Here is a 26972-nt window from a genome sequence, read left to right on the forward strand (position 1 = left end):
AAAAAAGAAAAACCAGACCAGTTAATAAACTCACAGTTTCAACACACAGCAATCGAACACCTGCATGTAAGTTATAAAGGCTAAGAAAATCTTTCTTAGAATTATTTTATGATTGTTTTATATCATTAAAAAAATTTAAACTAATGACCTAATATTTTTTTTCCCATTATGTTTACCTTAATAACTTTAAACACCAGGAGTTCTAAGTTATATGCTTGGTTATTTTTCTGTTTGAACTTAACATACAGGAATACATACTGGTTCAACCCATATCAATTATTGATATATAGGTAAAATCTCTCTGACTCTAGCCTAAAATATTTTAAGTGGTCCACATATGAAGGAAACCTCTGACCCCACAAAGTGAGAATAATAACAATGATAACAACCACCACTGCAAACATATGAGCAATTATTATGAGTTAATGTGTTTTAGTTACCTCAACAGGGTCGGTTTTATTCTTATGCCTACTCTTAAAACAAGAGAATGAAGACATTGGGAAGTTAAGCAATTGACATAGGTCCCACAGCTACTAAGTGGTAGAGATGGGCTTTGAACCAACATCATCTGACTCTAGACTCCTTGCTCTTATCCTCTACCATCTCCCACCTGTCTATACTCAGAGAATGAAAGCACCAAGAAGATGATTTAGCATAGCCCTTGAATTACCGAAACAAGGACCAGACTAAGCCCCAGAGAAAGAATCAGATCACAAACACCCAATGACTACCAATAATAGATCACTTTCAACCTCCTCTAGGCATTAATGACCCAGGCTACTAAGGCCTGGCTACATGATGTCAAGTATTTAGATGTGTGGGTGCAATGATGGGTGCCTCTTTCCTGCTGTCTCTGACTCTCTACTCACTAAGACTGGAAATCATCCACACAGCTTACTATCTATAATGATTAACCTGACTTTACTATTCCACTGTCTTCATCAACATAGTTTTACTATTCCACAAGACTCTTTCCCAGAAGAAAAAGTTGCAACACACTTTGTTGTTCACACCAAGAATTGAAAGACTGATCCATTTTTGAATAGAAAGCATCAAACAACAATTTACATCCCAAAGACTCTTTGAAATCCTTGTCTCAAATTTTTCACCCTGCTGTTTCTTCCGAAACGTGATACTCACACAATCCTCCCTGTTTCGGAACACCTACCTTCACCCAGACTTGAAAATCTCAGTAAATATCTCATCTTGGTCCATCTCCCTCTGAGATGCTATTAAAGTTCTGTTGAGGGGTGTTTTCTCTCACTACACCAAGCAATAAACTCCGCTTTGTCAACAAGTTGTGTTTTGTGTATTTCGTGGGGCCAGCATTCAACACCTTTAAGGAGAAGTTGGTCGCTCATTCCAGGAAAATTTCTTTGACACCCCTTCCCCACTCCAAAAGAAACCAGAAGCACTTAGGACTTGTTCAGCTGCTGCATATTCACAACATTTTGACATTGTTAGAATATTCACCATTTATCTTGTCATCGCCTAAGTTCAAGCAAAATATTCTTAATACATAAATATCAGAGGATTCATGATGTGTCAACTCATTTTAATGTTAAATGTTTGCTTTTTGTTTAAAATTTCCAGGAGACTTCATTAAAAATCATTCTTTGTTTGCTTAAATGAATTACTGTGGGTAGAAATAGCATATCTGGTGGGGAAAAAAGGGAGAAAAAATTAACATTCTTACCCAGATGTCATCAAGAAGGTTTGATATACAAGGTAAACTGGTATGTTACAGAAAGGTTAACTTCTCAAAAATAATTCACTTTTTTGTTGTTTCCTTTTTCATACGCATGATGCGACAAAGAATATTTGCAATGTGTATGCATAGTTTTAGAAATAATAATACAAGAAGCACCCATGTATTCACTACCCTGGTTAAAATACAGAATGTTACCAGGACAACAAATGGCCCTATTTTATGTTTTTACAATTATCAAGGTTTCTAGATATATTTTTTAAAAGCATGTTTCTTAAACTTATTGTGTAATGACTATGTCAACATTTTCTTCTAGTGCCATCCCTACAGTCTGACTTAGGGTAACATGTTATCTGCTCAGAAAGGAGGTTGACAATAAATCTTCCAGATAAAAAAATCCTAGTAAAAACTAGGAAAAGTCTTGGCAGTTTACTCAATATAGATTTCTCCTTCTTCTTTTCTCCCTTTGCCCACAATGAAATTGTTCTTGAATGCTTCCTAGCTCCCATGACAATTTGGACCAGTGCCCCCATCCCATTCAGAGCCCTATCTCCTCACTATCATTTACAGACTGGGGGGGAGGGAGGGGTGCTGTGTGTCTGTCCCCAGCACCCCATAGCGCCTTGTACCAAGTATGTGCTCAGCACATGTTAATTAAATGTAGGGCTGGCATTCTCAGCAGACAGTAAACCTTGGAGAAATCTTTATTGTTCTTTAACATTCTCTTTCACATCTTCCCTCTCCCCTTAGCTTTTCCTACCCTCTCATTGCCTGTGTCTTACGTATCTTCCCCTGGCATGCACCACAGGCTCTCCTTTGCCCTACTGATAGAGTGCAGAATAACAGATGGATAGCCCTGATTTATCATGGCTTCTCTTCCTTTTACTCTTCTTTTTTGATCATTTATTTTCTGTCAGGAATTTTCATTAGATTTTTTTAGTTCAAAAAGAAATCATATTATTTGTAAGAAATGAAATGGTTTAAACATATATAAATATCCCTCCTCCAATCCTACCTTCTGAATAACCAATGTTAATAGCTTAGGAGATTCCAGTCTTTTATCAATGTCCTCAAAACTACATACACATCTCTCTCCCTCTCCCTCTCTCTCTCTCTCTCTCTCCATAGACACAGAAGAATTTCCCCCAACTTCCCATGCTGCCCTCAGAAGGAACTGTATTATACACATGATTCTGAAGAGTTATTTTTTCACTTAACAATAAATCATGAATTGTGGATATGAGTCGAACTTGATTTCTTTAATGGCCACTATTAATAGTCTATAGTATAGATGTGCTATAATATAATCAACCATTTTTTAAGTGGACATTTTGGTTTTCAGTTCTTTGCCATTTCAAATAATGCTGCGATAAATATTCTCGTGTGTGTGCACACTTGCTCACGCATGCACATGTATCTGTAAATTTTCTATCATTTGCTCCATAAACTTCCAGAGATAACAGAAATAAGAAATTGTTGGGACTCCTTTTCATTGAAGTTCTTTATGCAGGACAAAATAAGATCCCTAATATGGAGATAAGGCATTTCAACTCATTTCTAAGAGAACATGAAATTTTGCTATAATATAAGCTGAAATGAGACTTTAAAGTTTCTAATTTCACCTTGTGGTACTGGGCACACCATCAAAGAAAAGTAATGAAAATGAAAACAAAAGCTTTCTTTTCAAGGAAAATATAAATAGAGACACAGAATGAGTTGGATGGCAACTGTTCCTTGTTGAAAAATATTGTTTTACTACAAAATAAATGAAACATTTAACGTTCCAATTCCATTTGGGAATGATGTATGTTTTAAGGCACAATTCCTCTTGCTAATCACAAACTCAGAACTCCTTGGATCTTCGTGACATAGGAGGAGAGAGTTCAAACAACCAGCTGCCTAGCAGAAAGTCTATAACTGGAGTGGAAAGAGGGCAGATAATGTATAGCTCTTACTCCATATAAGGAAAGCCCACAGGGAATGCAGAAATTGTTTGTCCTATATTCAAAACGTTTGTGTGACAGAAAAGATTCTTAAAACTAGTTTGGGAACTAAAATTTGAAGCATAATGTATGCTTATGAAAAATACTCATAATGGGAACATTTCCTTTTAGACTATTACAGAATTACACCATTCTGTCCCACCCCCCCATCTTATTTACTCACCATATAAAAACGACAACCTGCATATTTTAACAATTAGTTCCTTCAATTTTCAAAGATGAAGCCTTCTTATAACCCCATGCTATGGTATATAGCATATATGCAAATATAGTTTCTTCCTACCCTCCGCCTTACCCTGACTTCAGTGAGGAAATAAGGGATTATAATGCAGTGTGATGAGTGCTGTAATGGGGGAAGTCCAGGGGCCTTGAAAAGAGCTATCTGGCCTTGACTTGGGGTCAGGGAAGACCTTGTGGGCCAAAGACGTCTAAGTGAGGGACAAGTTATAGTTGGATGAAAATTGTTCCAGGCAGAGGGTACAGCCTCAAAATTCAAGGAGTAATAAAGAACACAAAGTCATTAAGGCATTAGAAGATGCTTAAATGATGGAGCATGGTAAATGAGGGGTGACGAGGATGAGAGAGATCAGGCTAGGAAGAAAGGACAGGATGGGATTGTTGCTTCTGTAAGACCATGCCAGGTGCAGTAAGAGTTGGGCAAGAACAGGAACCTGGAGAAAATTAGGAGGCTGTTGCCAATTTTTCAGGTGAGATGATAATGACCTGAACTAGGGAAATGGTAGTGGAGATGGGGAATAAGAGATGGAATCAATTTTCCAAGCTTAAGCCGGGCGTCTCATTTATTTGGAAGTAGATCATCTGAGAGTCCTGGACTTGGTTTGATGACAATTTCTTTTCTGAAAACGTAGAGGAAGCAAGAAGGGACACTGATTTTTTGATTTAATTTTAACCAACATGGAAGAAACATTTGACGCTATGGTGGCTACTCCTATGCAAAAGTCTAGTGGTTTAGCTGACTAACCAGCCAGCCAAAAAAGCTAGCTGAGACTTAATAAGCATGATTAGAAAACTAACCAGAAACAGAGGATTTCCTCTATTATGAAGTAACTTCAGTTCCAGAAGTTTGTATATAAGTCTGTTTCTCGTTCTTATGTTCAAAATAAAACTAGACATTGCTATTTGTTGTGGGAGCTCAGAAATGAAATTTTTTGTGTGACCTTTTTTCTATACAGGAAGATTAATAAATGTCATGTTGAGGTGTCATTTTTTTAAAAAAAGGGAAATCGGCCAAATGAAGTGTGTCTGGAACACAGCAATCATGAACATAAAGCATGCCGTCCATTAAAATATTTTTGAGCATGAACTGGGAGCAAGGCACTGTTTCAGGAGATGAAGACATGATGGTAAACAGAGCCAGTTCTGTCCTCAAGAAACCATATGGGGATCAGTTAAAGAAAGTGGAGCCTGGAGAAGAGACAAGCATAGGAGTTGGCTTCATGGAGCTAAGATGCTGTCAGTAGGAACAGGGACCCAATTTATTCTGTGGTACTTAAAAATTAAATTAAGGCCAATGAGTAGAGTCTGGGAGAGAAGGATTCCAAGAAATTCTGGATGTGTGGTTGTGAGATAAACGGTCTGAGGTGATGTGGTAGTGGGCTCTCCCTTTTTAACTAGCTGGATGCTGCATTTGACCTGCATTGTTTCAATTAAACTTTAAACTGCTCTATAAGTACAAATATTAACCCCATTTTACATATAAGGCAGCTGAAGGTCAGAAATCCTGCAGTTAGAACACAGAAGAGCAGCGATATGACTTACTATGGTCCTCTCTATTATGAAACCCACCACCTCCCCGTTAATAGAAAGGCTGAAGAGATGGTTGTCAAAAGATTTCTCTAAGAGAGGGTGAACTACAGGGATGTAAGGGTCCTCCTAAGCCTCACATTCAAGTATTCTAGATATTTCTAGAATATGAGATACAGGTACGAAAAATATGCTTCAGATGACAAAATTATCGAGAAAGAGAACAGATTAGTAGTTGCCATGGGTCAGGGGATGTGTGGTAGGTGGGTGTGGTTATAAAAAGGATCCTTGTGGTGATGGAACACTTCCGTATCTTGATTGTAGTGGTGGTCACAAGCATCTACACATGTGATGAAACTACATAGAACTAAATACACACACACACACACACACACACACACATGCATGTGAAACTGGCAAATCAAAATGAGGTTGATGGATGTTAATTTCCTAGTTGTGATATTGGGTAATTAAGCAAGTGTTGCTATTGAGGGAGACTACACAAGGGGACAGATGATCACTGTATTATTTCTTGCATGTGAATCTATAATTATCTCAAAATAAAAAGTTAAAAACATATGTGATTCAATCGCATGAAAATGACTATGCCAACACTGACTGTTCTCCTTCCCCTACACTCCCTCTCTATCCCACGCTCCTTCAGTGGGGGCAAACCTGGAGTTGCTGCAGAATGCACTCCCTCTGCATTCCTGGGATCAAGTCTGACTTAGGACATTCACTCCCAAGTTTCTGTGTACTGAAGACATTAATAATTCCTCTTAGTGCTTTTATTTGCATTCCTCCACAACATTCAGGAAAGTGTTCTCTGGAAAATGCATGCTGGAGGATAACAAAAGTTCCCATATTTGTTGATTTTAGTTCATAGAAACAGTGAGGGTAATGGAACTCAGGAGGAAAAATCTGGATGATCAAATGATTAAATTAGGTCATATCCGCATTTTATAAATACAGAATTTGGGTGTATCTTGAATATTATCTCCAAATAAGATTGACTCAGTTGTCCAACTTTCCAAAAAGCATTTGGAGGAATGCTACCTTGTAATTTTAACCCTCTTATTGAAAAGCAATACATCTACATTATTTTTTTAAAAAAACAGAAAGTATAAAATCACCTATAATGCCACCACTCAAATATACATATCAATTTTTCTTCAGTGCTCTTGTTCTTCTTAATCAGGACACTTGATTATAAATGGCACTCACTGAGACTTTGCAAGCTTCAGGTACAACCAGAGATGGGGACTCCAGGGCTGTACTTAGGACTCATCCTGAGGTTTTCCAACTCTTGGCCCTGTTTGCTTTTATGCTGCTTCCATCTTTAGGCAGGTTTTTCCCTCTTGGTGGCAAAAACGGCTGCAGCAGGTCTTGACTTCTATCTCATGTTTAGGCAATCTTAGATGGAAAGAGAACTTCTCCTTCCTCATGGCTCTAATAAAGGTCCCCAAACGGGGTCTAATTAACTTGACTGGGCTAAGAGGCTATTTCTGAACCAATGGCTAACCAAAGAGGTAGATTGTGCTCGGTGCCAGGTCTGGGTCATGGGCATGAAATCAGGGCAGGTGATTAGGGTATGGGATCAGAGTGCATTTACCATTTTAATTTCTGTTTTAGTAATCACTAAATCACCCATAGATCAACAGGTTTACCCCGTTTTCTCATCTTCTTTACTCTAATTCCAGTGTGGTAAGAATATCACATTAAATAAAAAGAAAAAAATGCAAATAAATCTAAGACAACTATTGTCAAGCTAATATCTACTTAGTACAATCAGTCATCACAGTTGTGGGGATAATATAGCTTCTCACATGCTGAGACTAAGAAACAGCACTGGCTATTAGTTCTGAGAGTACATAAGACATTAACAAAAAAGGAGATTGAAAAAGACTATATATAAGAGATATGACTGTGCAGCTCCATGTCTTAGAAACTTTGCGTCATGATTTATTTGTGGGTCATGAAATCAATTTCGAGCATCATGACAAATTTAAGAAAAGGAAAGAGGGTAGAACATATGAAAGTGCAGCACATATGGTGAAGTTAACTGCTTCCTAAAACTTTGGTTACAATTTATGTGTGGGTGTGCACAGGCATGGACACACACTGGGTCACAAGTCAAAATGTATTTCACCATAGGTCGAGTTAATTGAAATCACCTTGTGACTGGTGTAATTGGAGCTGGTATCTAAAATGTTCAAGAGGAAAGTCCTTTTAATATCTTCTGCACTGAGCATGAGTCACCACTGAACGAGCATCTCTTCAACATTCAAATCCCATATAGCTTAAGAGGGTCAACGATTTGCATTGTGCTGGGATCACCTGGTTTAGATTAGAACAATTCTCACCAGGCTTAGAATAAATCTCACAGACCTACATGAGTCTTCATTGCCATTTTTGCTAACTGTCCTCGGTAAATATTAGAGTCTCCAAAGAACACTGATCAAGGTATGTCACCTTTCCTTTAAAAGAAACACATCTCTACTTCCCAACTAAGAGTAGTGTCAACATAACTGAAAAATTCAAGGAAATTTTGAACTGTTCTTATCGAATATTTTACATATTATCTAATATCGTTATGCTCTGATAATTTCTTTCAGTGACTTGTTAATTTTATGTTTTTACACAGAAATGTTTATAATTCTAGTGGAGCCTGAGTAGTTTGAACTGTTTAAAAGGACCTCCTTTCTACCCGATCAACGCATACGAAAGTGGCAGTTCCTTAGGAGCCCTCCCATAATCATTTCCCCCTCCCACTCTAAAAATAAACATCTATTTTTTCAATCTGTTGTAAACTTCTATATACACAAGCTTATGACATCACCTTACAACCAGATTCCCATTTGTAACTTGCCTCCCCTTCCTCATAAGGAAACTCTGTAGCAGCCACTCTCATATTTCTTCAGAATCCCAGTGACTTGGCACAGGGTCAGATCTGCCTTTTCTCAATTTCTGGCACCCTTCAAAAGACCTTTCAGGTAACAAATGAAGTCGAAATGGGTCAACATTTCTTCCCCCCATCTGCTCAAGGACAATGATTTCAAAATCCTTATTGCTAGGTTTTCAAAGGCCAGGCCTGTAACACCAAATTCTCACAAGAGGGTCTCCATTTGAAGTCCCTTAAGTCAAACAAGTCTAAATATAAACTCTTTTTCTGTCCCCTAGAACTGCTATTTTCTCCTCCTGACTTCCTGTGTCTATTAGAATCCACTGTTTTCTCAATGTACCCGGACTCAAAACTTCAAGATCATCTTGGATTCCTTCTTTGGTACTCATCTTACATATGCAATCACCATGAAGGTTTAATATCATTCAACCATGTGTAAATCTGCCTTGCTGGGCTCTAACCCTACTCCACAGTTTCATTCTGTCCAGGAAGGCATCCAGAGAGTGTCACTTGACTGACCAATTCATGAGGCCAGAAATAAATGCAGCGTGGCATCATGTTAGGAACAGTTTTCTATTTCTAGCTTAAAATAAACCTAAAACATAATAGGAGCTTATTGGGAAAGGCAAATGGTTTTATCATTTTCTGTTATTTTTTTAAACAAAGATAATCTTCCTTCTTACTACCCTAATCATTAAACAGCCATTCCAACATTATATATATATATGTGTGTATGTATGTATGTGTGTATATATATATAAACTTGTGTATGATTATATTATTTCATTTCACATTTAAGCTCCTTCTGCAATCCTGAATGTTTGGGGGTACTGGATAAAACCAAAGCAGAACCCATAATTTCCCTTCTATTTCTTTTTGGCCATGCCATGCAGCTTGTGGGGTCTTAGTTTCTTGATCAGGGATCGAATCCGGGCCCTCGGCAGTGAAAGCACGGAGTTCTAACCACCGGGGAATTCCCTATTTTTTTTTTTTCTAATTCTTCTTTAAATGAGCCACCTTTCATTTCCCTTTTCTACAACTGGAAAAACAACAAATATATTTTATGTCAGTGAGGGCAAACAGGTTTCATTTTCCTCATCAGCTAAGATTGCTAATTGCTGCCTGGAGTGCTATGTCAGGAAGGACTGTTGGTCACAACCAGGTTCCGCCAGAAAGAGTGCTGTGGTCAATTAGTGAGGTCTGCTTTTGCCTTGAGAAGGACAGGTGATGACTTGCATGTCATCCTGGGTCGAAACAAGAATCAAGGTCAATCTTAAAGCAGACAGAAGAGTTTGGCATCTACATGGCATCATCTAAATGGTGGGTTATTAGGGCTCTGGGCACAAAAGTAGCTATTTTTCCATCTTGTCACAATACTGAAATTCCAGGATTAGAAATTCATGAAGACTTTTTGAGAACTTTCACTATTAAAAAAATTGGGGGGGAAGGTTGCACTTTCTACATACTATGTACATACTACATACTCCAATTGTTTCCCTTATTCTGGGAAAGAGAATGAGCTTAAGCCATTATCAGTAAACATCTAAAGAGGGAATAGTCTATCAGACTGCTTTTCAATAGCAGTGAATGAAAGAAATGGTCTTTTGTATTGAAATATGGGATAAGTTTATTAGAAGGAGAGCGAGTCAGGAGGATGAACTGTGTGGGCAGAGAGAAATGAAGGGGAAATCAATTGGTAACAATAGTCTTTTTTTGCTTCTTAAAACATAACCCCCCACCCCTGCAAAAAACTTTTAAAAAGTACAAGAAAAAGGCAAACAAACTAAACAACATTTTTTAAAGAGAAAGAAAAAATAACAATCCTGGTAAGACTCATCCCTAATATTCTCTGCAAAGGCTACAACTCTCTTTGCCCTTGAGCAGCAGGCGTATCCAAGAAGCACAAACTTGTTGAATTCTATTCTAAGTAGACATGGTTTTGCATCGGCTAAAAGGCAGCAGGGATTTAGGCCCTTTAGATTGTGGTGATGACAGCAATAAACATAACGGCAACCACCCGTCGTGTGTGCCATGTCTCAGCTCTGCATGAACTGCGCGCACAGGATCTCATTTTAGTCCTCACCCAGTCCTTGAGGGGTCGCTCTTATTATCCCTGATGCACAGCTGGACTTCAGTAAGTCCACTTAAAGTCACACAAGGAGTAAACGACAGTGACGGAGCCAGAATTTGAACCCAAGTCTGTCTAAGGTCAAAGCTTATTCCTCTTCCTTTCCTTCCCCATGTCCTCTTCTAGCTCTTTGCAGGGTCTAGGTAACTGTCCATATCAGTTCTGGGGCTCAGACAAGACGACTTACACATGTCTGACATATGAGAAAGAGAGAGAGTTAAAACGCCACAGCATGAAAAGTGATTTTCTTATTGTTTATACTTAAATGAGACCCTCTGGACTAAAATTCTCTCATTTCCGCACTTTGGGTGGCTACATAAGTTGTTCCAAAATGGAATTCATGTGACATTTACATAGCAACATTAACTCTGAATCTCTCAGTGGGAAAAACCCTGTAAACTGATGCTAATACTCACATTGGAAAAGGAAAACATGGACAAACCAAAGAAAATGCTTTCTGGTTTGTATACCTTGTATAAACAGATGTTTAAAACTTTAGTTTGCCTACATCTACCACGCATATAAGTGAGAATTAATTAAACTGAAATTCCATAGAAAGCTTCCCAAAGCTCCTAGCTTACTCATGAACTAGGATAAACACTGTAAATGAATAAAATACAGTGTATTAAACAATTTAAATATAGAGTCTTGGTTCCTTAAATTCAAGAAATACAGTATTCCAGTTGCACCGAGTGACCAAAAGTGACTGAAGTTTTGTTTTTTTAATTGGAAAAGCAATTTATTAATACAGAAAAGCACATGGTATAAAAACACCCCTGTGTCCTCAAACCAGAATTAACTAATAGTAACATTTAGCCATATGTGCTTCTAAAATTGTTTTTAATAAAGGAAAAATAAAGCAATACAGGGAAAGCTGAAGTATGTTGTATCCTTCCACGATTCTACACCCTTCCTTCTTTCTCTGCCTCTCCAGAAACAGCTTCTTTTTGAAACTTTGTGGGTATCCTTCTAATTCACGTTTTCGTATTTTACTAGGGAGCCAGAAACCAAATATTACTATTGTTTGTGATTTTAAATTTTACAAAAATGGTCTATTTTACATTGTGTATTCTATTACTTTCATTTTTTAACTTAATGTGGTATCTGTCTAGCTTAGTACAGGAAGATCTATTTATGCTAACTGCTATACTGTATTCCATCATTTAACTATACCAGAGTTTATGCACTGCTTTATCAATGACATTTACTGCTCCTCACCCCTATTTTTTTCTATTACAAATGTGACTTCTTGTGTACATGTACGGGTGTTTTTCTAGGGTATACACCTAGAAGTGAAATTGCTGCATTGTAGGCGTTTGCATTTTCAACCTTACTGGGTAATTGCCAAATTGCTCTCCCAAGTGACTGTACCATTTTACACTCCCACCAGCAGTGTACTAGAGTTCCCATTTCTAATAGACTTACAAACACTTCAAATTGTCTGAGTTTTGAATTAGGAATCCTGATTTTAATTTCTTATTTTGCCAGTCTTTAGGTTGTGTATGGGGTATATCATAGCAGCTGCTGGCAGGCATTTTCATTATTATTAACAAAGAGCACAACATAAGAGCACAGCACTGATGTCTTAAAGTCGTATTTGTAGCCGATATGTATTAAATGCATTTGGTTATGACACCATATAATAGAACAAAACAAGTACTTCTTTTTGTAGAGTTTGACTGAATCAAGCAATCACTAGGCAATACGCACAGACTTGGAAAAGTATAATTGGTGTTTTACATTACTTTCCTTTGCTTGCAATATCAACCACTTATTTTTTTATCAGCACTTGGCACCATACTGACATTGACTTATTCCCTTCTGTTTGTATTCAGACCATCTTTGCTTGGTACAGAGGCATAGCAACTGTTTTATCTAACTACCCCTGAGGGATTGTATTAATGGTACAGTAGTTACTATGTACACAGTCTGGCGAAACTTTTTCACATGAAGATAAATTGTCAGGCCCACAGAAAGAAAAAGAGGGTAAAAGGATGGGATAGGAAAGGGATGCTATAAAATAGACCTTCCCTCTTTAAATGTAGCATTTCAAATTAATATTTTCCATTACATCCAGTTGTAATGATGAAAAATGTAACAACTCAGCTGATAACCAGTGAGTAGCTGATCCATACAAATGTGCTTCTGTGGTTTGATACTGGTTCTACTATCCCTTCTCTTTTAGATCTATGAATGGGTCTACAAGTTCATAAAAAGGGGCAAAAACAACTACATAGTGTTTACAGATGTCATTTAAAAGATGAATGCAACACTTAGAAGCTTAAGAAGGAAAAAGAAATATGACTTTGGCTTCCTACCTTTTTCCTTTTTGTGGGTATAAGAATGATGGTAGGCAAAAAAAACCCAAGAATTTATGCACAACAGAATTTTAGAGATTCATGGGCCATTTTCATTTTACAGTTGGAAAATTTGAGGCATTAAAATAACTCATTTAAGGCACACTCTGCACTTCATTACTCTGACTCTTCCTGTTTTCTCCACGGAAGGGAAGATGTCCCTTCTCCTTTCCTAATGAAATGACTGAACTTTGTTAGCTTCAATTACCTGATCTTTGGAGCGTCACACTCAAACTCACCACATCGTTAAATTTTCCTCTGAAATAGCATTAATGGCAGAGGAAAGTGAACATTCTCACAGAGAAGTTTTCAATTCTATCTTGAATTTTGCACTTCATTTCATGATACAACTATGCTTGTTTTAACTTAAAAACACACGAATTGGAATTTCATTTCATGATACCATTATGCCTGTTTTAATTTTAAAACACCCCAAATCATTGAGTACAACGTGTGTTCCAGAAAGACGCGCCATGTCTGTCCTGTTCTTTTATTTAACAAATATTTATTGAGAACCATTTATCTGCTGAGAAAACAACAGAGGTCACTGCTCCTCTTGGCACTTACAGTAGAACCACAAAGCATGTGACTATAAATAATTATACAAAGAATCAGCGGAAGGTGTTGTGGTGTGTCTAAAAAGGAGAACTAACTCAGTCCAGGGGATTAGGAAAAGTAATGTTCAAGGTGAAAATTGAGTAGGAGGTAGCTTTCAATACTGCCTGCCACATAATCATTAAATTAAGAGAATCACCACATAATTTTTCACATTGATCTTTTCTAAAAGATGAGTGAGTTATAATGCTTTTGTAATACATTAGACTTTTGGGGTTTTTCTGCATATAATTTTAATTCAAACAAAGATCACATTTTAAAAATTATTTGTTCTGGATTTTTTGTACCTTTTCCTCCTCATCAGCCTATTAGTTGCTTAAGTGTGAGCTCAGCAATCCTGGTGTACGTTGTATGTTGAGGGTGATCCTGGATTCTAAGATGGTCAGGGAAATAATCCAGAAGAAAGAATTTCAAAGATGCCCTTGAAAAACTGAATTTAATTGCCTAAACAACAAGCTCAAATCTTTGGAATACTGACCTCTGGTTCTAATTCCATTAGGTCCTTTAAAATCCATACTCTGCCTCTGCCCCCTTTTTCCCTCTCTGTAAAATGGGAATGACACAATGAAGTTGACTAGCAATTAATTTTCTTAGGTACATGCTTTGCTGGGCTCTTTTGTCCTGTTCTATTATATAGTTAAGGAGGTCAATCTTTCAACTAGTGGTGAAAATTTTTTGTTTACTAAGGGTCCTAGATTTTCATTATTTATAAGAAATGAGTTAAGCGTGATGAATAAATATGGGTGACAATTAGTTGATTCTGTGTTGGGTCCTCACATGGAACCAGATGGTCTAGTGATGCATGTAAATAGATCATTTATTTCATTTGTAAATCTGATAGTTGAATAAAAAATTAGACATTTGTTATTAAAGTACATTTACCAATGTTCTAATTTAATATATTGTTAAAACAAATGCAAAGTGAAGTTAAGGGAATTAAATTACTTTGGTCAACTGGGAATAAATTCAAAACCTTCTTCAAAAGCTGGAATTTACAGCCTGCAATCTAGCTGCTATATACTGAACATTTGTGTCCCCCCAGAATTCATATGTTGAAGCCCTAATTCACATGTGATGGTATTTGGAGATGGAGCTTTTGGGAAGGTTTCGATAAACTCATGAAAGTGGAGACTCTTTGATTGGATTAGTGTCCTTATAAAAACAGGAAGAGAGACCAGAGTTTCTCTCTCTCTGCCAGTTGAGGACACAGTGAGAAGGAAGCCAGCTGCAAGCCAAAAAGAGGGCTCTTACCAGGAACGAATCTGCTGACACCTTGATCTGGAATTTCCCAGCACCCAGAAATGTAAGAAAATAAATTTCTGTTGTTTTAAGCCACCCAATCCATGGTATTTTGTTATAGCAGCCTGAGCTGATTAAAATACTAGCTTATTTATTTATTTTATTTAAAAATTACATTTAAAATACTAATTATAATTAGTAAATATTGATTTGACTTGGCTTTCTGAAAATTTTTGCATGTACAACTAGGGGGAAGCAGCATATATTTTATAGGGTTACTTCATGCTTTATGAGAAGTTATAGATTGATTTTACCATTGAAAATGACAGATTTATGCCCCATTGAACACTAAACAGCACTTCCTGATTTTTATACTAACATACTTTGACTTTCTGCATGCTTGGTAAATATGCATAATAATGGTAGAAAGATTTAGACAGGTAATAAAGAGGGAGGATTATCCAACCATGTTCTTCAACAATGGATGATACGGTGCCATGCCAGTGTATTCATTAGAGTATTGTATTTGGTACAACAAAGAGAGTTAGAGTTCCTTATAAATGATTTTATTTAAAAAAAGTCTCCCTGAAAACTCTAAGGGTGGGAGTAAATCTCTTATCTCATAGATAGAAGAAATATTTGCACATAAATTCTTTAATGTAATGAAGATGAAAATTACAATACCTCAGTGATCTCAGATAAATAATGAAGCACCTCAGCTTTAAATGAGTTGTTCAGAATGCTTTCATAATAACAATAATGCTATTAAAGGAATGATAAAAGGTTTGGAGACACTGTAGTTTTGCCATCTTGTTCCTAGGCAAAACCATGGCTCTGATAATACCACTTCCAGATCTAACTTCCTCTAAAGGATGTGAAAAGTCATTTTTTAAATATATGAGTAACAATGAAACTCACTTTGCCCATAAGATTGACAAAAATTTGAAAGATGCTATTTGCTGTTTTTTTTTTGTGACTCTATCACAGTTCTCAGTTGCACACAATAGAATCTACTATAGCTAATTTAAACAGAAATAAAACATTAAAAATTATTAAATGCTCAGAAAATTAGCATACTTGCAGAAACAGGCTCTAAGCTGTGTTACAGAATAGGTCTCACTGCAAGGCTTCAGAACCGTCCTAATGAAGGAGCTGCTGCCATCCTGGACCTTGAATCACAAGGTCTGCCACCTCCAGCACCAGCAAAAACGATGTCTTGTGCCTAACAACTTCTCTTATGTAATTCTTTTCTGATCCAAGTTTCATGTGACTGACTCTAATTGGTGGTTTCCTAACTGCAGAAGAAACTGGGAAATGTAGTTTTTAAGTTCTTTGGAAAGGAAGGATTCAAATATATACATTATCAAAACATAGAAAAGGTGTCCAAAATTTTTCAACAGCCCTGATTAACTAACGTCCTTCTTGATAAAGATACTGGAATCCTGAGAGTAGTATCAACTAGGAAAGGATTTTTGAAAGGCAATTTGGTGTTACCAAAGACAACTTAAAATTCATATTCAGTATGACTACCTGTTTCATTTCTAGGAATCTATCCTGCAAAAATAATTACACATGTATCAAAAATATGTATAAAGATGTTTGCTAGGGAATTGTTTGTAACATTAAAAACAGTCAACATTTACTAAAGGTCCTGTAACCACTAAGGTTCTGAACTGTAGCCTGTCCTTTGTTGAGAACTGCCCATACTGCCATATAACATGGATGACCAGCAATGGTGACCATGGGGGGATTTCTGATTATACACAGGGTCACTATATTCCACAGGGACCATGGCCTTGGTAAGGAGTGGAACCAGATGCTCACACATTCCCTTTCATCACCACCTATTTTCAACAGCAAGCCAATGGAGCACATAAGAATCACCTAAGGGGCTTGTATATAAAACATATTCTTGGACACGATTCCCTAGAGATTCTAACTCAGTAAGTCTGGGGTGAAGCCCAGGATTTTGCATTATTGATAGGCTTCCACAATGCTGTAGGCAGAATAATGTCCCCCCAATCAAAAACAGGTCTGCATTCTCATTGTAATTTCTTCCAACCTCATGATTGTAAGTACCATCTTTATGCCAAAAATCCGCAAATTTAAACTCTTTGCCAAACCTCTCTTCTGAACTCCAGCCTCGCGTATCCAACTGCCTACTCTACATTTCCAATTGGAAGTCTAATATAAACACTTCAAGCTTGATGTGTCCAAAACCAGACTACTACTGTCTTCCCTGCCCCCAGAATCTTCTCTACTCACAAACTTCCCCATCTCAATTGAAGGCATCTAGGTTTTACTGTTTCAGGACAAAAACCATGGAATCATCCTTGATGACTCTTCCCCCTTTTTTCTCATATCCCATATTTAATCCAACACCAAATTGTATTGATAAAATTTCCAAAATATCCTGAGAGTCCAACCATTTAAAATCACCCACCCACCACCCTAGCTGAGTCATAAATTGGAATACTGGACCACTGCAACAGCCTCTCCACTGGTCTCCCAGATTCCATTTCACTCTTCATATTCTACTCTCAACTCAGAAACCAGAGTCATATACCGAAATACATCAGATCTCTCAGCTCTGCTCAAAACTCACCAGTAGCTCCTCATTCCACCTGCAAGTCTACAAGTCCTAAATGATCTGCCCCCATCCTGCCATTACCTCACTGACCTCATCACCTCCTACTCCCACCTTGTTCTCTTTGTATCAGCCACACTGCTCCTGACTTAGGACTGTCCCCTCTCCCTGGAATGCTCTTTCTACAGACATCTACACCTCTGTCATTTCCTGTGTTCAAAAGCCACCCTCTCCATAAAGCCTATCCCAATTAACCTATTGAACATGCAGCCCTCACCCAGTGCCCATGGCACCCTTCATTCCCTTTTCCTGCTCTATTTCTAATAAATACTATTGTTTACTTATTTATTATCTCTACCCTTTATTATTTATTTCTCCCCACTAGAGTATTAGCTCCATGAGGGCAGGAGTTTTGTCTATTTGGCTTGTTGATGTATCTCATGTTCCTATTACAATGCCTACAAGGGTCTAAATAAATAGCTGTTACGTTTGTTGAAATAGGACCACAGACCACACTCTGAAAAACAGAATTAAACATCTTCTGCAAGATGTATTTATCACATCATCATGGTGGCATTAGAATAAAATTCATATTAACTTGTTTTATTGAATATCAGAATTGTATTTCTTGAATAATTTGTGACTTTGGGATCACAAAGTCTCCAACCCTTGTACAAGATATTCTTTCCTGCTGAAAGGTCTACTTACTTTTCATGGCTTAATGAAGCATTTTAATGTGTAGCCCACATGGAGCTCTCTCAAGAACTGTCATCAGAACATTTTGTTTCCTGGACCCTGAAACTAGGTTGTGAATATAGGGAAATAAGATGGACTTTATTTTTTTTACATCGTTTGGAAGAACTGCAATGGTCTAGAGTTTTACATTGTTTTTTCTTCTACTCACTGAAAGGAACCAAGTGGCAAAGTAATTATTGATCACACAATATTTCTAGGCTTATGCTAAAACTAAAGAAAAATGTCCAATTGAGGGAAACTTCCCAGAAAATAGTTTCAAGTATTTTGGTGTTCAGTCACATTGTGTTCCAAATATGTAACTGAATATGTATCTTGATCAACAGAATAACCAAATTATTATTATTTACCAGTTGGGTTTTCTTTTCTAAATAGTCCAACTCAGTTTTTTCTGATTGAGTAAACCAGCAAGATAAAAACAAACCTCCACTTACCCTTGTTCTATAGATCTGAATCTTCCTGGGATATTTTAGAAAGTGGCAATTACCAGATAGCAGGAATATTCTGCAGAAAGGGTGATTGTACCTTGCATTCAAGCTTTGCAAAACTACTACTCTGCCATATATTTATTGGGGTCTGTCTTGCCTCAGTATCTTTTTGCACATTCCCTTTCTTTTCTTTTTGAGTCTGAGCTCAAGAGCCAACATCCTCTACCTTCATCCTCTTATTCTCATCACTTCCTTTTCATCCCATATTGTACTCATCTTGGCCTTTACCACTCTATGTTGTAATCCTATGTTGCAATCATCTGTTTTTCCTTGGCTGTTCTCTATTAGACCATATCGTTCCTCTCTCTGTCCCATTTCTACTAGGGTGTATGGCACATAGCTCTAAATGAGCACTTGGCAGTGAATTTTTTGGAAGGAATGTGAGTACTGGGAGTTGGGCCATCAGGAGGTAGAGAAATTTTTACAGATCCTGATACCCGGACATTAGGTAAGACAGAACTATTCAGATCCTTGTAAAACTTTATAATAACCAGTGCCTTTTCCATTTCCTTGTCTACCCTCAAATGAGAAATGAGAGAAAAATTAGGCTAAGTGAGATCTTTATTCAAAGAATAATTCATTTTCGCTGGCTTCAAGATGATGGCGGAGTAAGACGTGGAGATCACCTTCCTCTCCACAAATACATCAGAAATACATCTACATGTGGAACAACTCCTACAGAACACCTACTGAACGCTGGCAGAAGAACTCAGACTTCCCAAAAGGCAAGAAACTCCCCAGGTACCTGGGTAGGGCAAAAGAGAAAAGAAAAACAGAGACAAAAGAATAGGGACGGGACCTGTACCTCTGGGAGGGAGCTGTGAAGGAGGAAAAGTTTCCACACACTAGGAAGCCTCTTCACTGGAGGAGATGGGGTGGGTGGCGGGGGGGGAAGCTTCGGAGCCATGGAGCAGAGCGCAGCAACAGCGGTGCCGAGGGCAAAGTGGAGAGACTCCCACACAGAGGATCGGTGCTAACTAGCACTCACCAGCCCGAGAGGCTTGTTTGCTCACCCGCCAGGGTGGGGGCTGGGAGCTGAGGCTCGGGCTTCGGAGGTCAGATCCCAGGGAGAGGACTGGGGTTGGCTGCGTGAAGACAGCTTGCAGGGGGCTAGTGCGCCACGGCTAGCCAGGAGAGAGACCGGGAAAATGTCTGGACCTCCTGAAGAGGCAAGAGACCATTGTTTTGGGGTACACGAGGAGAGGGGATTCCTTCCCCATGTGCTCACATAAGGCAGAGTACTACCTAAGTGAGCTCCAGAGATGGGTGCGAGCCGTGACTATCAGCTTGGACCCCACAGACAGGCATGAAATGCTAACGCTTCTGCTGCTGCCAACAAGAATCCTGTGTGCAAGCACAGATCACTACTTACACCCCCCCACTCACACCCTGGGAGCCTGTGCAGCATGCCACTGCCAGTGTCCCGTGATCCAGGGACAACTTCCCCAGGAGAACACATGGTGCACCTCAGCTGTTGCAATGGACTCTGCTACTGCAGGCTCACCCCACATTCCAATTATGACCAGTGTACCCCTCCCTCCCCCCAGCCTGAGTGAGCAAGAGCCCCCTCATCAGCTGCTGCTTTAACCCCTTCCTGTCTGGGCAGGCAACAGATGCCTGAGGGTGACCTATATGCAGAGGCGGGGCCAAAACCAAAGCTGAACCCCAGGAGCTGTGCAAACAAAGAAGAGAAAGGGAAATATCACCATGCAGCCTCAGGAGCAGCGGATTAAATTCCCACATTCAACTTGATGAATGCCACATGTGTGGAATACCTGAATAGACGACGAATCATCCCAAAATTGAGGCATAGACTTTGGGAACAACTGTAGACTTGGGGTTTGCTGTGTGCGACTGATTTGTTTCTGATTTTTATGTTTATCTTAGTTTAGTTTTTAGCTCTTGTTATCATTGGTGGATTTGTTTATTAGTTTGGTTGCTCTCCTCTTTTTGTATTATTTATTTACTTTTAAATTTTAATAATTTAAAATTTTTTTTCTTAATTTTTAATATTATTATTTTTTCTTTCTTTTTTTTCTCCTTTCTTCTGAGCTGTGTGGCTGACAGGGTCTTGGTGCTCTGGCCCGGTGTCAGGCATGAGCCTCCAAGGTGGAAGAGCTGAGTTCAGGACATTGGTCCACCAGAGACCTCCTGGCCCCACGTAACATCAATCAGTAAGAGCTCTCCCAGAGATCTCCGTCTCAATACTAAAACCCAGTTCCACCCAACGGCCAGCAAGCTCCAGTGCTGGATGCTCCATGCCAAACAACTAGCAAGACAGGAACACAACCCCATTAGCAGAGAGGCTGCCTAAAATCATGCTAAGTTTACAGACACCCCAAAACACACCAGTGGATGGAGCCCTGCCCACCAGAAAGACAAGATCCAGCCCCACCGACCAGAGCACAGGCACCAGTCCCCTCCACCGGGAAGCCTACACAAGACACTGAACCAACCTCAACCACTGGGGGCAGACACCAAAAACAACAGGAATGACGAAACTGCAGCCTGCTAAAAGGAGACCCCAAACACAGTAAGATAAAAAAATGAGAAGACAGAGAAATGTGCAGCAGATGAAGGAGCAAGGTAAAAGCCCACCAGACCAAACAAATGAAGAGGAAATAGGCAGTCTACCTGAAAATGAATTCAGAGTAATGATAGTAAAGATGATCCAAAATCTTGGAAAGAGAATTGAGAAAATACAAGAAATGTTTAACAAGGACCTAGAAGAACTAAAGAGCAAACAATGATGAACAACACAATAAATGAAATTAAAAATTCTCTAGAAGGAATCAACAGCAGAATAACTGAGGCAGAAGAACGGATAAGTGACCTGGAAGACAAAACAGTGGAAATAACTACCACAGAGCAGAATAAAGAAAAAAGAATGAAAAGAATTGAGGACAGTCTCAGAGACCTCGGGGACAACATTAAACACACTGACATTCGAATTATAGGGGTCCCAGAAGAATAAGAGAAAAAGAAAGGGTCTGAGAAAATATTTGAAGAGATTATAGTTGAAAACTTCCCTAACATGGGAAAGGACATAGTCAATCAAGTCCAGGAAATGCAGAGAGTCCTATACAGGATAAATCCAAGAAGAAACACACCAAGGCACATACTAATTAAACTATCAAAAATTAAATACAAAGAAAAAATATTAAAAGCAGCAAGGGAAAAGCAACAAATAACATACAAGGGAATACCCATAAGGTTAACAGTGGGTCTTTCAGCAGAAACTCTGCAAGGCAGAGGGAGTGGCAGGACATATTTAAAGTGATGAAAGGGAAAAACGTACAACTAAGATTACTCTATGCAGCAGGAATCTCATTCAGATTCAACGGAGAAATTAAAACCTTTACAGACAGGCAAGTGTGAAGAGAATTCAGCACCACCAAATCAGCTCTGCAACAAATGCTAAAGGAACTTCTCTAGGCAGGAAACACATGAGAAGGAAAATACCTTCAAAAACAAACACAAAACAATTAAGAAAATGGTAACAGGAACATACATATCAATAATTACCTTGAATGTAAATGGATTAAATGCTCCAACCAAAAGACACAGACTGGCTGAATGGATACAAAAACAAGACTCACATATATGCTCTCTACAAGAGACCCACTTCAGACCTAGGCACACATGCACATTGAAAGTGAAGGGATGGAAAAAGATATTCCATGCAAATGGAAATCAAAAGAAGGCTGGAGTAGCAATTCTCACATAAGACAGAATAGACTTTAAAATAAACACTATTACAAGAGACAAAGAAGGACACTACATAATGATCAAGGGATCATTCCAAGAAGAAGATATAACAACTGTAAATATTTATGCACCCAACATAGGAGCACCTCAATACATAAGGCAAATGCTAACAGCCATAAAAGGGGAAATCAACAATAACACAATAAGAGCAGGGGACTTTAACACCCCACTTTCACCAATGGACAGATCATCCAAAATGAAAATAAATAAGGTCATACAAGCTTTAAATGACACATTAAACAAGATGGACTTAATTGATATTTAAAGGACATTCCATCAAAAAACAACAGAATACACTTTCTTGTCAAGTACTCATGGAACATTCTCCAGGATAGATCACATCTTGGGTCACAAATCAAGCCTTGGTAAATATAAGAACATTGAAATCATATCAAGTATCTTTTCCGACCACAACGCTATGAGACTAGATATCAATTACAGGAAAAAAACTGTAAAAAATACAAACACATGGAGGCTAAGCAATACACTACTAAATAACCAAGAGATCACTGAAGAAATCAAAGAGGAAATCAAAAAATACCTAGAAACAAATGACAATGAAAATATGATGACCCAAAACCTATGGGATGCAGCAAATGCAGTTCTAAGAGGGAAGTTTATAGCAATAAAATCCTATCTCAAGAAACAAGAAACATCTCAAATAAACAACCTAATCTTACACCTAAAGCAATTAGAGGAAGAAAAACAAAAAAAATCCAAAGTTAGCACAAGGAAAGAATTCATAAAGATCAGATCAGAAATAATAAAAAAGAAAGGAAGGAAACGATAACAAATATCAATAAAACTAAAAGCTGGTTCTTTGAGAAGATAAACAAAATTAATAAACCATTAGCCAGACTCATCAGGAAAAAAAGAGAAAAGACTCAAATCAACACAATTAGAATTAAAAAAGGAGAAGTAACAACTGACACTGCAGAAATACAAAGGATCATGAGAGATTACTACAAGCAACTCTATGCCAATAAAATGGACAACTTAGAAGAAATGGACAAATTCTTAGAAATCACAACCTTCCGAAATGGAACCAGGAAGAAATAGAAAATATAAACAGACTAATCACTGAAATTGAAACTGTGATTAAAAATCTTCCAACAAACAAAAGCCCAGGACCAGATGGATTCACAGGCGAATTCTATCAAATATTTAGAGAATAGGAAACACCTATCCTTCTCAAACTTATCCAAAATATAGCAAGGAAGACTCCCAAACTCATTCTACAAGGCCACCATAACCCTGATACCAAAACCAGGCAAAGATGTCACAAAGAAAGAAAACTACAGACCAATATCACTGATGAACATAGATGCAAAAATTCTCAACAAAATACTAGCAAACAGAATCCAACAGCACATCGAAAGGTTCATACACCATGATCAAGGGGGATTTATCCCAGGAATGCAAGGATTCTTCAATATATGCAAATTAATCAATGTGATACACCATATTAACAAACTGAAGGATAAAAACCATATGATAATCTCAATATATGCAGAAAAAGCTTTCCACAAAATTCAACACTCATTTATGATAAAAACTCTCCAGAAAGTGGGCATAGAGGGACCCTACCTCAACATAATAAAATCCATATATGACAAACCCACAGCTAACATCGTTCTCAATGGTGAACAACTGAAACCATTTCCACTAAGATCAGGAACAAGACAAGGTTGCCCACTCTCACTGATATTATTCAACATAGTTTTGGAAGTTTTAGCCACAGCAATCAGAGAAGAAAAAGAAATAAAAGGAATCCAAATCAGAAAAGAAGAAGTAAAACTGTCATGTTTGCAGATGACATACTATACATAGAGAATCCGAAGGTTGCTACCAGAAAACTACTAGAGCTAATCAATGAATTTGGTAAAGTAGAAGGATACAAAATTAATGCACAGAAATCTCTTGCATTCCTGTACACTAACAACGAAAAATCTGAAAGATAAATTAAGGAAACACTCCCATTTACCACTGCAACAAAAAGAATAAAATACCTAGGAATAAACCTACCTACGGAGACAAAAGACCTGTATGCAGAAAATTATAAGACACTGATGAAAGAAATTAAAGACGATACAAAAAAGATGGAGAGATATACCATGTTCTTGGATTGGAAGAATCAACATTGTGAAAATGACTATACCACCCAAAGCAATCTACAGATTCAATGCAATCCCTATCAAACTACCAATGGCAGTTTTCACAGAACTAGAACAAAAAATTTCACAATTTGTATGGAAACACAAAGACCCCACATAGCCAAAGCAATCTTGAGAAAGAAAAACGAAGCTGGAGGAATAAGACTCGCTGACTTCAGAGTGTACTACAAAGCTACAGTAATCAAGACAGTATGGTACTGGCACAAAAACAGAAATATAGATCAATGGAACTGGACAGAATGCCCAGAGATAAACCCATGCACATATGGGCACCTAATTTATGACAAAGGAGGCAAGAACATACAATGGAGAAAAGACAGCCTCTTCAATAAGTGGTGCTGGGAAAACTGGACAACTACAGGTAAAAGAATGAAATTAGAACACTCCCAAACACCATATACAAAAATAAACTCAAAATGGATTAAAGACCCAAATATTAGGGCAGACACTATAAAACTCTTAGAGGAAAATGTAGGCAGAACACTCTGTGACATAAATCACAGCAAGATCCTTTTTGACCCGCCTCCTAGAGAAATGGATATAAAAACAAAAATAAACAAATGGGACCTAATGAAACTTTAAAGCTTTTGCACAGCAAAGGAAACCATAAACAAGACCAAAAGACAACACTCAGAATGGGAGAAAATATTTGCAAATGAAGCAACTGACAAAGGATCAATCTCCAAAATATACAAGCAACTCATGCAGCTCAGTATCAAAAAACCAACAACCCACTCCCAAAATGGGCAGAAGACCTAAATAGGCATCTCTCCAAAGAAGATATACAGATTGCCAACAAACACATGAAAGGATACTCAACATCACTAATCATTAAAGAAATGCAAATCAAAACCACAATGAGGTATCACCTCACACCAGTCAGAATGGCCATCATCAAAATATCTACAAAAATTAAATGCTGGAGTGGGTGTGGAGAAAAGGGAACCCTCTTGCAATGTTGGTGGGAATGTAAATTGATACAGCTACTATGGAGAACAGTATGGAGGTTCCTTAAAAAACTAAAAATAGAACTACCATACGACCCAGCAATCCCACTACTGGGCATATATCCTGAGAAAACCATTACTTGAAAAGTCATGTATCACAATGTTCATTGCAGCTCTACTTACAATAGCCAGGACATGGAAGCAACCTAAGTGTCCATGAACAGATGAATGGATAAAGAAGATGTGGCACACATATACAATGGAATATTACTCAGCCATAAAAGGAAATGAAATTGAGTTATCTGTAGTGAGGTGGATGGACCTAGAGACTGTCATACAGAGTGAAGTAAGTTAGAAAGAGAAAAACAAATACTGTATGCTAACACATATATATGGAATCTAAAAAAAAAAAAAAAAGATTCTGACGAACTTAGGGGCAGAACAGGAATAAAGACACAGACGTAGAGAATGGACTTGAGGTCACGAGGAGGGGGAAGGGTAAGCTGGGACGAAGAGAGACAGCAGCAAATGACATATATATACTACCAAATGTAAAATAGATAGCTAGTGGGAAGCAGCTGCATAGCACAGGGAGATCAGCTCGGTGCTTTGTGACCACCTAGAGGGGTGGGATAAGGAGGGTGGGAGGGAGACACAAGAGGGGGGGATATGAGGGTATATGTTTGTTATACAGCAGAAACTAAGACAACATTGTAAAGCAATTATACTCCAATAAAGATGTTATAAAAAAACTAAAACAATGAAGAAATAAACAAAATAATAAGGACTGAAAAAAAAACAAAGAATAATTCATTTTCTACAAGTAACAACAGAAGCTTAAAGAATTTAGAACTTTTTCATCACGTACAACTATCAAATCCCTGGCAAAAGGAGAACAAGACAAGTTTTGACCTAGCAGGCAAGTTTTTACTCCATGCAGGTTGTTCTGCCTTAGGTAGCATTTTTATGGGAAGGTATACCCCAAGAGGGGAATTAGATAGCCCCCACTAATACCCCACCCCAGTCATCTGCTAGTGTATGCCAGCCACTCTATCTCCATCATTTCACCTCACTCTGCCAATCCCTTGAAGGAGACCAATGTTCAGAGAGGCAAAGAAATGTGCCCTAGGTCACACAGCTACCAACTGGTAGACTTTGAATTTGATCTCAGGTTTTTCTGACTCAAATCTGGGAGAATTCCATAATAACATGCTGCTTCCCATAAACAGAGGAATCACCAAAGTCTTGGCCATAATGTGAATAGCCAGCCTTAAAACACAAGTAGTTTTCTACTAGACATGAAAAACAAGAGAGGTATGGTTACGATCATGCTAGAAATCTCAGGATATGGTGACTGCAAAGACCATTGGTTACTTTAGGTTGCAACAATTCCAGCTTATCCATAGAAGTGCTTCTTGTTTCGGAGGGAAAAGTCTCTTTCAGCCTAGGAGGGAATTAATTGATTCTATTTTTCCCTTCACAACCTCATCACCACTCTTTGTCAATGATATGAAAAAGAGAACCTTCTAGAAGAATAAT

This window comes from Eubalaena glacialis, chromosome 4 (assembly GCF_028564815.1).
Source record: "Eubalaena glacialis isolate mEubGla1 chromosome 4, mEubGla1.1.hap2.+ XY, whole genome shotgun sequence".
Taxonomy (NCBI): domain Eukaryota; kingdom Metazoa; phylum Chordata; class Mammalia; order Artiodactyla; family Balaenidae; genus Eubalaena; species Eubalaena glacialis.